The sequence below is a fragment of the Scyliorhinus canicula genome, chromosome 21 (assembly GCF_902713615.1).
Source record: "Scyliorhinus canicula chromosome 21, sScyCan1.1, whole genome shotgun sequence".
Taxonomy (NCBI): domain Eukaryota; kingdom Metazoa; phylum Chordata; class Chondrichthyes; order Carcharhiniformes; family Scyliorhinidae; genus Scyliorhinus; species Scyliorhinus canicula.
Genome location: NC_052166.1, coordinates 18,511,692 through 18,526,745, shown reverse-complemented (window position 1 = coordinate 18,526,745; position 15,054 = coordinate 18,511,692). Strand labels below are relative to the sequence as shown.

The following is a 15,054-nucleotide window of genomic DNA, read 5'->3' as shown; positions in this document are numbered from 1 at the left end:
CTTCGGAATCCTTTGTCCTGGCCGCCGCAGCCCAGGGGGATGCACTAAGGCTGTATGAGCTGGAGCTGCTCAGGAAGGAACCTGAAGCAGCGGAGCCTGCCCCAGAGGAACAGGAAGCAGTCAGTGACGATGGACAGTCGGCCACCCAACAGGTCGAGAAGGAGAAGGGAAGGAGGCCCAATGCGGGCAGACGGTAGCATAGTGGTTAGCACAGTTTCTTCACAGCTCCATGGTCCCAGGTTCGATTCCCGGCTGGGTCACTGTCTGTGTGGAGTCTGCACTTTCTCCCCGTGTCTGCGTGTGTTTCCTCCGGGTGCTCCGGTTTCCTCCCACATCCAAAGATATGCAGGTTAGGTGGATTGGCCGTGATAAATTGCCCTTAGTGTCCAACAAAAGGTTAGGTGGGGTTATTAGGTTATGGGGATAGGGTGGAGGCATGGACTTAAGTGGGGTACTCTTTCCAAGAGTCGGTGCAGACTCGATGGGCCGAATAACCTCCTCCTGCACTGTAAATTCTATGTTCTATATATGAGGACTCGTGTGTCATTCGAGGGCCTGTCGGACCGGGCATGCCGTCGAAGACTCTGACTGAGTAGGGGGACAGTGAGACATATCTGGTAGATGATGGCGCACCTGGCACTGTGGGGGAATGGGGAAGGATCCCGGCTCCCGGTGGCCGTCAAGGTGACGCTCGTCCTGAACCTTTACGCAAAGGGGTCCTTCCGGGCCCCGAGTGGGACCTGTCTGGAATGTCACAGGTGCACCTGTGCCATGATGAAGGCCCTGTGGGCCCGCTCGGCACAATATATCAAATTCAATGTGGACCGAGCCCACTCGGATGCCCGGGCAGTGGGGTCCGTCACCATCACCAAGATGCTCGGGTCCAGGGGGTGATCGACGGGATCTATGTGCCCCCGATGAGCATCAGTCCATCACAGGCTAGTCTTCACAAACTGAAAGAGGTTCCATTCGATGAATATATGGCGCTTGGAGGGTCGCCCACAGCGTGGCGGCCTGCCGCACCCTCCACAACATTGGGTAGCACAGGGGTGCCGTACTGGAGGAGAGTGATGAACACCAGGCTTCGTCCGATGAAGTGGATGCGGAGAAGGGGGAGAATGGGCAGGGACTCGGGCGGGCACAGAAGGCTGCACAATGTGTGCACCAGGGCCAGTGCGGACGGGATACTCTAAACCCTCCAGGTTCACCACCGGGAGGTCTGGCCGATGGCATGGACATCTCATCAAACATCCTGCCCCAGCCAACCAGCAGCCCCCCCCCCCCCCCCCCCCCCCCAACCCCCTCCGTGATTCCTACCTGCGGGTGCGGAACCTGGGTTGGCACAGCACCAGGTTTGTACTGTGGGATGAAGGATGATGAGGACCCGCTCGGCGATGAGCTCTGGTGCTCCACTTCGTTTGACAAAGTCTAACTCCTGCCCACAGTAGCACTTTCCACCGTCCACCTGGGTGATCCCTGCATGCCAGCTGGCCAGTCCATCATGCGGTCCCACCGAACGTTTGGGGTGGCGGAGGGGTGGATGGGGTGCGAGGGGGATGGGGGGTTTGGGCGAAAGGGAGGGGGAGAGGTGGGGTACCAGGGCGATGTGTGGGATCCCATCCTCAGCACCCCCTCTGCAGCCAGTCCTACCCAGCCCATCCCACATACCTGCTGACAGGCAGCTTGGAACTTTTGTGCACAGGTGCTTATTTTACAAAGAACATTCGTACACAAACTATAACGAATTGTGGCCTCTCACCAAACGCTATTATATGTGCTGCTATCTGAACCTGTGTCCACGTTTCTGGCCTCATGGGCCCCAAAGCTACGACTATATGGATCCCCAGGCAGTACATCAGGGTTGGAGGAGGCCTTCTGCGGTTCCCGCCCTGCGGCCTAGGTCTTCTTTGGCGGCCGTCCTCTGGAGTGACTGGGCCTCGATGGTCCCAGCTGTCCCAAGTGGCATGGTGCCACCCTGTTCTGCCAACCAGATATGCCAGGAACAGGAGGGCGGAGTCCAAGGCGCTGCAGTGTTCCAGCACCTCCCCTGCGGGAGTCACCGGCAGAGGCCCCATCACTGGGGTAGCCGATGGCCCTGGGAAACTCCATGGGATGGGATGCCATTGGAGGCTCACTCGCGTCTCAACATGGGTCTCCATGCTCGCTGCCAGGGAACACAGGGACTGTGCCACCTCCCTCCGGGACTGGCTCAGGTCAGCCAGCACCTGGGCAATGCCGATGGCACCCTCAGCCATGTTGTGATTGGGCCAAGTTCTGGAACGCCGCTGCAGTATCCAGGTGACCCTGGTACATAGTTGCCTGTGCAAGGGCAGCCCTTTCCTTTGCCTTGGGCATCTTGACCCATGGCCGATACCTTCGCCCCCAAGGCCACATGGATGCCACCCATTCGGTATTGGCCTGGGTGGCACGCATTGTCAGCACCACCTCCTGCGAGTGCAGGCAGTTGGGCTCCTCCAACTACACCGGTAGGTTCTGGATGGTTGCTGACACCCCCTCATGTAGTCCCTCGCTCTGCATCTCCATTATCGATGGGACCACCCTTTCCAGAAGTCTGAGACCCACCTGGGCGGCAGCAAGTGCCATCGCCCCACCCTCCGGCCTACTGCCCCCTTGGGGTTTCCGACCTCCACCTGGTGTGGTGTGCACCAGATAGTGCCCCAGGAGCCTCGACACTATAATGCCCAACCGAGGCAATGGTGGAGGGTTTCGAAGACAGCTGTGACAGGAAGTCAGTGTCGCCCCCAGACTGGTGCTCCGGGGTATCTCGGGCTGGCATTGGCCGGGGGGGGGGGGGGGGGGGGTTTCCTCACTATCCTTCACCTCCTCGTCGCTGGAATATGTTTGCGATTGGGGTCAGGGGGGGGGACGCCAGAAGAGTCAGCATCATCGCCTGGTGATCCTACAAGACACAAGACATGACGCATGAGATCGTGGGTTGGGGTGGTGGGTGGTAATGAGGGGGTGGTGAGGGGGGTGTGTGGAGGTGGTGTGGAGGTGCATTGTGGGGGTTGTGGGATTGGTGTAGGGGTGATGAGCGGGTATGGGGTTGGCGTGGGGGTGGTATGGGGGTCATGCCTCGTATACCATGGGAAACTGCAATGCAATGGGGTCTCACTTGGTTGCCCGATGCCAATGTGTGCCTAGGCGAGTGCCCTCTCTACGTGCCCACCAACCAGGTCCAGTGGTCCCTCTGCGGTCTTTTCTCTCTCCCTGCAGTTATGCCCTGCCTTCTCCTGCGGGGGGGTGGGGGTGGGTGGGGGGAAGAGACAGAAATCCTGACAGCACAGGGGATGGGAAGCTGGCCAGGGCACGTTGCCGTGGTGGCTGGTATGGGTGCTGTCATGTGGTGCTGGGTGGGTAGCGAACACACTGCCAGCGGGTGAGCTTCGGTCTCCCTCTGGGTGAGGAAGGGTGAGGGCTACGGGTGTTTGGGATGGGGGTTGTGTCAGGGGCTCAGTGCTGCCTCCTCACCCTGGCTGCCCTGAGGAGGTTGTGCAGCTTTACCGGCACTGCTGGCCATCCTGGCATTGGGCCTCACGGGCTCACAGCCTCTGCTACCTGCGCCCAGGCCCGGTGGCAGCTTCCTTCCCACCCCGGATAACAGGGTGGGCCGCCTCTCCTCCATGGTGTCAACAGGGTCTCCAGCCCGGCGTCTGCCAATTGCCGTGCCACTCCCCACCTGCCATCTTGTTGGTAGCCATGATGTGGAGATGCCGGCGTTGGACTGGGGTGAGCACAGTAAGAAGTTTTACAACACCAGGTTAAAGTCCAACAGGTTTATTTCGAATCACTAGCTTTCGGAGCACCGCTCCTTCCTCAGGTGAATCGAGGGAGGAGCACCTGAGGAAGGAGCAGTGCTCCGAAAGCTAGTGATTTGAAACAAGCCTGTTGGACTTTAACCTGGTGTTTAACCCTACTGTGCCATCTTGTTGGCTGGGATGTGTGTTTGGGGGCGGGTGGAGTGCTGATATGCAGCTGCAGCTTGTCAGCCTCTCGAGTGTTATTCCTGACCGCGACAAATCGGACACATTTTTCATTGGAATCGGTCGTGTTCCATGTCGCGCTGGTGCTAGCCCATTAACGGATCCTAAATTGCTCTGGGAACGGCGCTAATTTAGTTGTCGTAGAATCCACAGATTCAGTCCTGCCGTCAACACTTGTTTCTGAAACGGAGAATCCCACCCTAGGTCTCTCAGTCTGATAGCTTTGTGTGGGTGTTTTACAGCAGATTCCAATGTTTATCTCATGTTATACCCAAACCATTAACCGGTTCACGCACCTCGATGCGTACCCCCTTCCCAGAATTACAGACATGGTCAACCAGATCGCCCAGTACCGCATATTCTCCATGGTGGATCTGAAGTCTGCTTACCACCAGCTCCCAATCCGCCCGGGGGACCGCCACTACACGGCGTTCGAGGCCGATAGCCGCCTCTTCCATTTCCTCCGGGTCCCCTTTGGCATCACGAATGGGGTGTCGGTGTTCCAACGAACAATGGACCGAATGGTGGATCAGTACGGGCTGCGGGCCACGTTTCCGTACTTGGACAATGTCACCAGCTGCAGCCATGATCAGCAGGACCACGACGCCAACCTCCACCGATTTCTCCAAACCGCCCGGAAACTCAATCTCACCTACAATAAGGAGAAATGCATTTTCCGCACTACCAGACTAGCCACCCTCGGCTATGTTGTGGAAAACGGAGTCCTGGGCCCCGACCCTGACCGTATGCGCCCCCTCTTGCAACTCCCTCTCCCTCATTGTCCCAGGGCCCTCAAGAGGTGCCTGGGATTCTCTTATTACGCCCAGTGGGTCCCTCAGTATGCGAACAAAGCCCGACCACTATTTAAGACCACACTCTTCCCACTGTCAGCTGAGGCCTGCCAGGCCTTCAACTGCATCAAGGAAGACATCGCCAAAGCCGCCATGCGGGTGGTGGATGAATCCGTCCCCTTTCAGGTGGAGTGCGACGCCTCAGAGGTCGGTCTCGCAGCCACTCTGAACCAGGCAGGGAGACCAGTAGCTTTCTTCTCCCGGACCCTCTCCGCTTCGGAACTTCGACACTCCTCAGTCGAAAAAGAAGCTCAAGCCATTGTGGAAGCCGTACGGCACTGGAGGCACTACCTCGCAGGTAGGAGGTTTACCCTCATCACCGAACAGAGATCGGTTGCCTTCATGTTCGACAACTCACAAAGGGGCAAAATAAAAACCGATCGAACTCTCCACCTATAATTATGATTATGACATCATATTTCGACCGGGGAAGCTCAACGAGCCCCCAGATGCCCTGTCCCATGGCACGTGCGCCAGCGCGCAAGACGACCACCTGAAAGCTATCCACAATGACCTCTGCCACCCGGGGGTCACCCGGCTCGCCCAGTACATCAAAGCCCGAAATCTGCCTTTCTCCACCGAGGAGGTAAAATCCATCACCAGGGATTGCCCGATCTGCGCGGAGTGCAAACCGCACTCTATAGACCAGACAAGGCCCACCTGGTAAAGGCTTCCTGGCCCTTTGAACACCTGAGCATCGATTTCAAAGGGCCCCTCCCCTCGACGAATCGGAATGTGTACTTCCTCAATGTCATAGATGAATTCTCCCGCTTCCCCTTTGCCATTCCGTGCCCCGATATGACCTCCCATAAATTCATCAGAGCCCTGCACAGTGTCTTCACCCTGTTCGGTTTCCCCAGCTACGTACACAGCGACAGGGGTTCGTCCTTCATGAGCGATGAGCTGCGTGGGCATCAACAAGGGCATCGCCTCAAGCAGGACTACCAGCTACAACCCCAGGGGGAACGGGCAGGTGGAGAGGGAGAACGCGACGGTCTGGAAGACCGTCCTACTGACCCTCCGGTCCAGGAATCTCCCGACCTCCCACTGGCAGGAGGTCCTCCCCGATGCGCTCCATGCAATTAGGTCCCTCCTGTGCACCGCCACCAACCAGACCCCTCATGAACGATTATTTGTTTTCCCTAGGGGCACTACCACGGGGGCTTCGCTCCCATCTTGGTTGAGGACACTGGTTCTCCTCTGGAAGCACGTCCAGACACACAAAACGGACCCGCTAGTAGAGAGGGTACTACTGCTACATTTGAACCCACACTACGCCTTTATAGAACACCCCGACGGCCGTCAGGACACCGTTTCCCTCCAGGACCTGGCGCCTGCAGGATTCACCACTATCACCATCACAGCCGAGGTACCCCTCACACTACACCCCACCCAACCCCCCACGCCTTGCACCCCCGCGCCTATAGGTTCCCTGCCCACGCCCTGCACCCCCACGCCTATAGGTTTCCTGCAGCCCCCTTCGCCCATCGCACCGGTCAGGAACAGAGCTCGGACTGAAACACTCCCGGAGTCCACCCCCATACCCACATCGACCGTCACCACCCAGCCACCCGAAGAGGCTGCAACCCCGGTGCTGCGCTGATCCCAAAGGACGACTCGGCCACTGGACCGGCTCAACCTGTAGACCCGTCACCCCCGCCGGACTTGATTTTTTTACAGGGGGTGAATGTGGTGAAAATAATTCACACTGTATTGTATTGTATGGTTTTGTGTCCTTGTGGGCTCTGTCTGTGAGCCGTTGCGCGGCTCTGCCCATAGGGGGAGATGAGGAGCTTCTACAGGGCTCCACTCTCGGCTTCGCCCATGGCCCCTCCCACTACTGGAAGTATAATGTGCTGCAGCCATGTGAGCCTGCCCTCAGTTCTTCTGGTCGCAGGCAGGCTCAGTTGTAAGACTATTAAAACCAGTTTACTTCCAATCGTGTTCCGAGTGAATTGATAGTCCCATCAATTATTAAAGCCGAGGGGGTTAGATTATCCCAACTTCATGGAGAGGGGGCTTGAGGCTGGGGCGGTGTGTGGGGTTGGGGGCGTGGGTGCCAGGAAAAAGGCGTGGAGCCACATGTGGCTGTTTCCTAACACCCTCGGGAACCTTTACCAGGGGCGGGCTGGGAACAGGTTCAGCTGTCCGACCAGCCATTCGGTCCAATTAAGGCTTCACTTAGACACCATTTTGACTCAGTGTCAGTATTTTACCAAAGTCAGAATGGTCCCCCTGTCATGCCCTCAGATCATCGGGTTCAATTAAGACATTCGCCCCAATGCCGGGCAAGAGTATCCATACTTAGAGCAGCACAGTAGTACATGTGGCTAGCACTGTGGCTTCACAGAGCCTGGGTCCCAGGTTCGATTTCCCCGCTGGGTCACTGTCTGTGCGGAGTCTCTACCTTCTCCCCGTGTCTGCGTGCGTTCCTCCCTGCAGAAGGAGGCCATTCAGCCCATCGAGTCTGCACCAACCCACTTAAGCCCTCACTTCCACCCTATCCCCGTAACCCAATAATCCCTCCTAACCTTCTTGGACACTAAGGGCAATTTAGAATGGTCAATCCACCTACCCTGCACGTCTTCGGACTGTGGGAAGAAACCGGAGCACCCGGAGGAAACCCACGCAGTCACGGGGAGACAGTCACCCAAGGCCAGGATTGAACCCGGGTCCCTGGCGCTGTGAGCCAGCAATGTTAACCACTGTGCCACCCTGCCCCCCACTATTAAACTCTGCCCCTTTGTGACATAATCTACTTAATTTGAACAAAATAGCTGCTCTGTTACAAACATCTCGCTATCTGAATCCTGCTTCCCCAGATCAATTTAAAGCCCATTTCACTGCCCCAGATAGTCAGTTCAAGAGAACATAAGTATTCGGCCAGTTTAACAAGATTCCATTCTAATAGAGCAACACTTCTCTCTAATGGGTGCCATTCACCCATTGCAATTCCTGTTTCCCATCACTGTCACATTACTCCTGAGTGTGCTGTCTCCCAACAATACCACATTCCAAGGGCGGAATGTGGCGCAGTGGTTAGCACTGGGACTGCGGCACTGAGGACCCAGGTTCAAATCCCGGCCCTGGGTTACTGTCCGTGTGGAGTTTGCACAATCTCCCCATTACTGCGTGGGTTTCACCGCCACAACCCAAAGATGTGCAGGTTAGGTGGATTGGCCACGCTAAATTGCCCCTTAATTGGAAAAAAAATAATTGGGTACTCTAAATTTATATATAAAAAAAATACCACATTGCTGCCGACTGTACTGTCTCCTTGTGTTGAATGTATTCACCATAATGCATGCATGATACCGTAACCTGTGACCTATGACCTGGAAGTGATGATATGAACTGCTTCCAGGTACTGCACTGTAACCCCGGTATGGCTCCGCCCTCACCGGGGCCATATATAGGCCGGCCTCTTGTGGGTGGCATTCATCTGTACTACTCATTCTGGCTAGGCAAGTTCATAATTAATAAAGCCAAGTTCACTCGCTCTCTCGGCCTCACTGTGAATTGAAGGTACATCAATTTATTAGTCATCGACAGCACTATGGAAGCCGCTCGAAAGCCAGATAGGCTCGAACTCGACGCCTGCGCGTCCGAAGCCGAGGAAATATTCGAACATTGGCTCCGATGCTTCGAGGCCTATCTCGACTCCTCCACAATGCCTCCCTCAGAGACTCTCAAGCTGCAACTCCTCCACACTCGGGTGAGCCATCGAATCTCAGTAATGATCGAGAACGCGGCCACATACGATGCGGCGGTCGCAACTCTCAAGGCACACTTCGTGAAGCCCATAAATGAGGTGTTTGCCAGACACTTCCTCACTACTCGCCGTCAACGCGCCGGAGAATCGCTGGATGAGTATCGGAAACCCTGACTCTACTCGCGAGGAACTGCAGCTATCGAGATGTGACGGCGGAGGTACACATGAACTCAGATCCGGGACACCTATGTGGCGGGGGTCCAATCGAACTACATCAGGCAGCGCCTGCTGGAAAACGGGACCTCTGACCTGCGGTACACGGTAAACCTAGCTACCTCGCTAGAGGTGGCCTACCAGAACCTCAGCGTGTTCCCCGCGGGCCCGGCGAACCCCTTGTGGACACCCTCGTTGCGGTCCCCGTCGGACCCGACTACATCGCAGGCCTGTGGCGCATGTCTGCCAGCCCAGCCCGGGGAACCGCAGTGCTATGTCTGCGGCCAGGGTCAACACCCCCGGCAGCGCTGCCCAGCCCCCGCACAGCGACGTGTAGCGATTGTGGGAAAAAGGGGCACTTCACTAGAGTCTGTCTGGGCCGACCTAAGGTCCAGAAATCGAAAATGTACCAGGCCCGACCCATAGACTCGCAGCCCCACAGACCTCGCAATACGGCTGCGTGCCTGGCCGGAATGCCCTCCTCAGATGCATCATCGGCATTGTGCGACTCGTGGAGGCCGCCATCTTGGTCGCCGGCCCCAACACCGACCGACATGTGCGACTCATGGGGGGCCGCCATCTTGGCCACCGGCCCCGACCAACATGAGAGACCGATTGGGGGCGACCATCTTGATCGCCATCTTCACCCCAGCCCGACACGTGCAGCTCATGGGGGCCGCCATCTTGTGACTCCACCGAACACACAGACTACCCGCAGCTAGGCGCAGTCATCCTCGACCAGTCACAGCCAAAACAGCTGAAGAACTCCATGATGGTCGTCAGGGTCAACGGGCACGAGACCCCCTGTTGTTTCGACTCCATGAGCACGGAGAGCTTTGTCCACCCCGACACGGTAAGGCGCTGCTCCCTCCACACCTACCCAGCCTCCCAAACAATCTCCCTTGCCTCCGGGGTCCCATTCAGTTCAGATCCGGGGGTACTGTATCGTCAATCCCGCGATGCAGGGTGCAGAGTATGCTCTTTTTAAGCTCTATGTACTCCCCCACCTCTGCGCCCCCCTATTGCTCGGATTGGACTTTCAATGTAACCACCGAAGCCCGACCTTACAGTTCGGCGGACACTTGCTCCCCTCACGGTGTGCATCCTTGCGACCCTCAAGGTCTCCCCCCCCCCTTCACTCTTTGCGAATCTCACTCCTGACTGTAAGCCCATCGCCTCCAGGAGCAGGCGGTATGGTTCGCTAGTCATGACGTTTATCAAGTCGGAGGTCCAGCGACTGTTGAGTGAAGGGATCATCGAGGCCAGCAACAGCCCCTGGAGAGCGCAAGTGGTGATCGTCCAACTGGGGAAAAGAATCGGATGGTTGTGGACTACAGCCAGACAATTAACCGATTTACCCAACTCGATGCGTACCCCCTCCCCCGCAGAGCGGAGATGGTCAACCAGATCGCGCAGCACCGTGTGTTCTCAACGGTCGGCCTACCACCAGCTCCCAATCCGCCCGGAAGAGGGCCACTACACTGCTTTTGAGGCAGCCAGCCGACTCTTCCACTTCCTCAGAGTCCCCTTCGACGTCACTAATGGAGTCTCGGTCTTTCAGAGAACGATGGACCGAATGGTGTACCGGTACGGTTTGCGTGCTACATACCCGTACTTGGACAATGCGACCATTTGCAGCCATGATCAGCAGGACCATGACGCCAACCTCCAGAGGTTCCTCCAGGCCGCCCAATCCCTCAATCTCACATACAACAAAGAAAAATGCGTCTTCCACATCGGCTATGTCATAGAGAACGGAGTCTTCGGGCCCGACCCCGACCGTATGCGCCCTCTCACAGAACTCCCCCCCCCCCCTTCCCCCCACAGCCTCAAGGCCCTAAAACGATGCCTGGGGCTGTTCTCCTACTATGCCCAGTGGGTCCCCAACTATGCGGACAAAGGCAGCCCACTTATTCAAACCACCATTTTTCCCCTGACGGATGAGACCCGCCGCATCAAGGCCGACATCATCAAGGCCACAATGCACGCGGTGGACAAGTCCATCCCCTTTCAGGTAGAGAGCGATGTGTCAGATGTAGGGATGTGTCTGCCACAATCAACCAGGCGGGCAGGCCAGTAGTATTCTTCTCGAGAACCCTCCACGCTTCTGAAATTCGACACCCCTCGGCCGAGAAGGAAGCACAAGCCATAGTGGAAGCCGTGCGGCACTGGAGCCACTACCTGGCCGGTAGGAGGTTCACCCTCGTCACCGACCAGCGGTCGGTCACCTTCATGTTTGACAACACACAACGGGGCGAAATAAAAAATGATAAAATCTTGAGGTGGAGGATCGAACTCTCCACCTACAATTACGATATCAAGTATCGTCCTGGGAAGCTCAACGAGCCCCCAGATGCCCTGTCCCGCGGCACATGCGCCAGCGCTCAAGATGACCGACTTCGGGCTATCCACAATGACCTCTGCCACCCGGGGGTCACCTGGCTTACCCACTTCATTAAGGCCCGCAATCTGCCCTTCTCCACCGAGGAGGTCAAGGCCATGACCAGGGACTGCCAAGTCTGCGCGGAGTGCAAACCGCACTTCTACCGGCCAGACAAGGCCCACCTGGTAAAGGCCTCCCGGCCCTTTGAGCGCCTAAGCATTGACTTCAAAGGGCCCCTCCCCTCCACCAACCGTAATATATACTTTCTCACCGTCATCGATGAGTACTCCCGCTTCCCCTTCGCCGTTCCCTGCCCCGACATGACCTCAGCCACCGTAAGAAGGGCACTGCACAGCATCTTCACACTGTTCGGTTTCCCTGCCTACGTCCACAGCGACCGGGGCACATCGTTCATGAACGATGAGTTACGTCAGTACCTGCTCAGCAAAGGCATCGCCTCGAGCAGGACTACGAGCTATCACCCGCAGGGAAACGGGCAGGTGGAGAGGGAGAACGCGACGGTATGGAAGGCCGTTCTTCTAGCCCTTCGGTCGAGAAGTCTCCCGAACCCCCGCTGGCAAGAGGTCCTCCCTGACGCCCTCTACTCTATCAGATCGCTCCTCTGCACAGTCACGAACGAGACCCCTCACTATCGTTTGTTTATCTTCCCCAGGAAGTCCATCTCCAGGATCTCACTTCCATTTTGGCTGACAACTCCGGGACCAGTCCTTCTCCAGAGGCACATGAGGAGCCATAAGACCGACCCCCTGGTCGAGAGGGTCCAGCTGCTCCACGCCATCCCCCAGTACGCCTATATCGCGCACCAGGACGAACGGCAAGATACGGTTTCCCTACGGGACCTGGCGCCAGCTGGTTCCCCCGCCAATGCCCCCCCCTGCCTACATCGCCCCCCCCTCCCCGCTGCCCGCCACCATCCAACGCTCCCCTGGGTCTCCTGTATTGTCCTGCGCCGACACTGCCACCATCCATCACCCCCCTCCCTACCCCCGCACCCCAACCGTCTCCGACACCCCGGACTGAGGCTCAAGCTCCAGACACAACGCCCCTGGAGTCACCACCTGCGGCATCTGTGCCCGCCAGAGCTGCGGAGGTCGAAGAGAACGATCCGCCAGAGCTGCGGAGGTCGAAGAGAACGATCCGACCTCCAGATAGACTGAATATGTAATGACCCCACGCCACCCCCGTTGGACTTGATTTTTTTAACAGGGGGTGAATGTGGTGAATGTATTCACCATAATGCATGCATGATAGGATAGATGCGGGCAGGTTGTTTCCACTGGCGGGTGACAGCAGAACTAGGGGGCAGAGCCTCAAAATAAGGGGAAGTAGATTTAGGACTGAGTTTAGGAGGAACTTCTTCACCCAAAGGGTTGTTAATCTATGGAATTCCTTGCCCAGTGAAGCAGTTGAGGCTCCTTCATTAAATGTTTTAAAGGTAAAGATATATAGTTTTTTGAAGAATAAAGGGATTAAGGGTTATGGTGTTCAGGCCGGAAAGTGGAGCTGAGTCCACAAAAGATCAGCCATGCTCATTGAATGGCGGAGCAGGCTCGAGGGGCCAGATGGCCTACTCCTGCTCCTAGTTCTTATGTTCTTATGATACCATAATCTGTGACCTATGACCTGGAAGTGGTGATATGAACTGCTTCTAGGTACTGCACTGTAACCCCGGTATGGCTCCGCCTCTGGCTCCGCCCTCACCGATGCCATACATAGGCCGGCCGCCTGTGGGCGGCATTCATCTGTACTACCGACTCTGAGTAGGAATGTTCATGACTAATAAAGCCCACTGTTCACTCGCTGCCTCTGCCTCACTGTGAATTGAAGGTATATCACTCCTAACACTACAACGTTCCTGCTGCCTGTACTGTCATCTAACACTACCACATTTCTGCCGACTGTACTGTCTCCTAACACTACCACATTCCTGCTGACTGTACTGCCCTCTATAACCAAATTCATGCTGACTGTACTGTCTCCTACCTCTACCATGTTCCTACTGACTGTTCTGTCCCCTATCACTACCATGGATCCTGTTAACTGTACTGTACCTTTCACTACCACATTTCTACTGACTGTACTGTCTCCTATCACTACCGTGTTCCTGCTGAAGTACTGGCCCTTATCACTACCACATTCCTGTTGACTGTACTGTCCCCTATCACTACAACGTTCCTGTTGACTGTACTGCCCCCTATCACTACCACATTCCTGTTGACTGTACTGCCCCCTATCACTACCACGTGCCTGTTGACTGTACTGTCCCCTATCACTACCACGTTCCTGTTGACTGTACTTCCCCCTATCACTACCACGTTCCTGCTGCCTGTACTGCCCCTATCATTATCACATTCCTGTTGACTGTACTGCCCCCTATCACTACCACGTTCCTGTTGACTGTACTGTCCCCTATCACTACCACGTTCCTGCTGCCTGTACTGTCCCCTATCACTACCACATTCCTGTTGACTGTACTGCCCCCTATCACTACCACGTTCCTGTTGACTGTACTGTCCCCTATCACTACCACATTCCTGTTGACTGTACTGTCCCCTATCACTACCACATTCCTGTTGACTGTACTGTCCCCTATCACTACCACGTTCCTGTTGACTGTACTGTCCCCTATCACTACCACGTTCCTGCTGCCTGTTCTGCACCCTACCACTACCACATTCCTGCTGCCTGTACTGTCCCCTATCACTACCACATTCCTGCTGCCTGTACTGTCCCCTATCACTACCACGTTCCTGTTGACTGTACTGTCCCCTATCACTACCACATTCCTGTTGACTGTACTGTCCCCTATCACTACCACGTTCCTGCTGACTGTACTGTCCCCTATCACTACCACATTCCTGTTGACTGTACTGTCCCCTATCACTACCACGTTCCTGCTGCCTGTACTGCCCCCTATCACTACCACGTTCCTGTTGACTGTACTTCCCCCTATCACTTCCACGTTCCTGCTGCCTGTACTGCCCCTATCACTACCACATTCCTGTTGACTGTACTGCTCCCTATCACTACCACGTTCCTGTTGACTATACTGTCCCCTATCACTACCACGTTCCTGCTGCCTGTACTGCCCCCTATCACTACCACATCCCTGTTGACTGTACTGCCCCCTATCACTACCACATCCCTGTTGACTGTACTGCCCCTATCACTACCACATTCCTGTTGACTGTACTGCCCCCTATCACTACCATGTTCCTGTTGACTGTACTGTCCCCTATCACTACCACATTCCTGTTGACTGTATTGCCCCCTATCACTACCACATTCCTGCTGCCTGTACTGTCCCCTATCACTACCAAATTCCTGCTGACTGTACTGTCCCCTATCACTACCACATTCCTGTTGACTGTACTGTCCCCTATCACTACCATGTTCCTGCTGCCTGTACTGCCCCCTACCAATACCACATTCCATCTGCCTGTACTGTCCCCTATCACTACCACATTCCTGCTGCCTGTACTGTCCCCTATCACTACCACGTTCCTGTTGACTGTACTGTCCCCTATCACTACCACGTTCCTGTTGACTGTACTGTCCCCTATCACTACCACGTTCCTGCTGCCTGTACTGTCCCCTATCACTACCACATTCCTGCTGCCTGTACTGTCCCCTATCACTACCACGTTCCTGTTGACTGTACTGTCCCCTATCACTACCACGTTCCTGCTGCCTGTACTGCCCCCTATCACTACCACGTTCCTGTTGACTGTACTGCCCCCTATCACTACCACGTTCCTGTTGACTGTACTGTCCCCTATTACTACCACGTTCCTGCTGCCTGTACTGTCCCCTATCACTACCACATTCCTGTTGACTGTACTGTCCCCTATCACTACCAAATTCCTGCTG

General features: G+C 56.0%; 1 protein-coding gene across 5 annotated transcripts in view; it reads right to left on the bottom strand.

Moving 5' to 3' along the window:
* Positions 1-15,054, bottom strand: part of LOC119955783 (torsin-4A-A-like) — a 120,178-nt gene that overhangs the window by 10,614 nt on the left and 94,510 nt on the right. The window contains exon 1 of one of the 5 annotated variants that reach the window (XM_038782346.1): positions 8,106-8,142. The exons of the other annotated variants lie outside the window; for them this stretch is intronic. The gene's annotated coding sequence lies outside the window, so the exon portion shown is untranslated. Of the gene's footprint in view, positions 1-8,105; positions 8,143-15,054 lie in introns of those variants that run through there. 5 annotated transcript variants of the gene reach the window in all.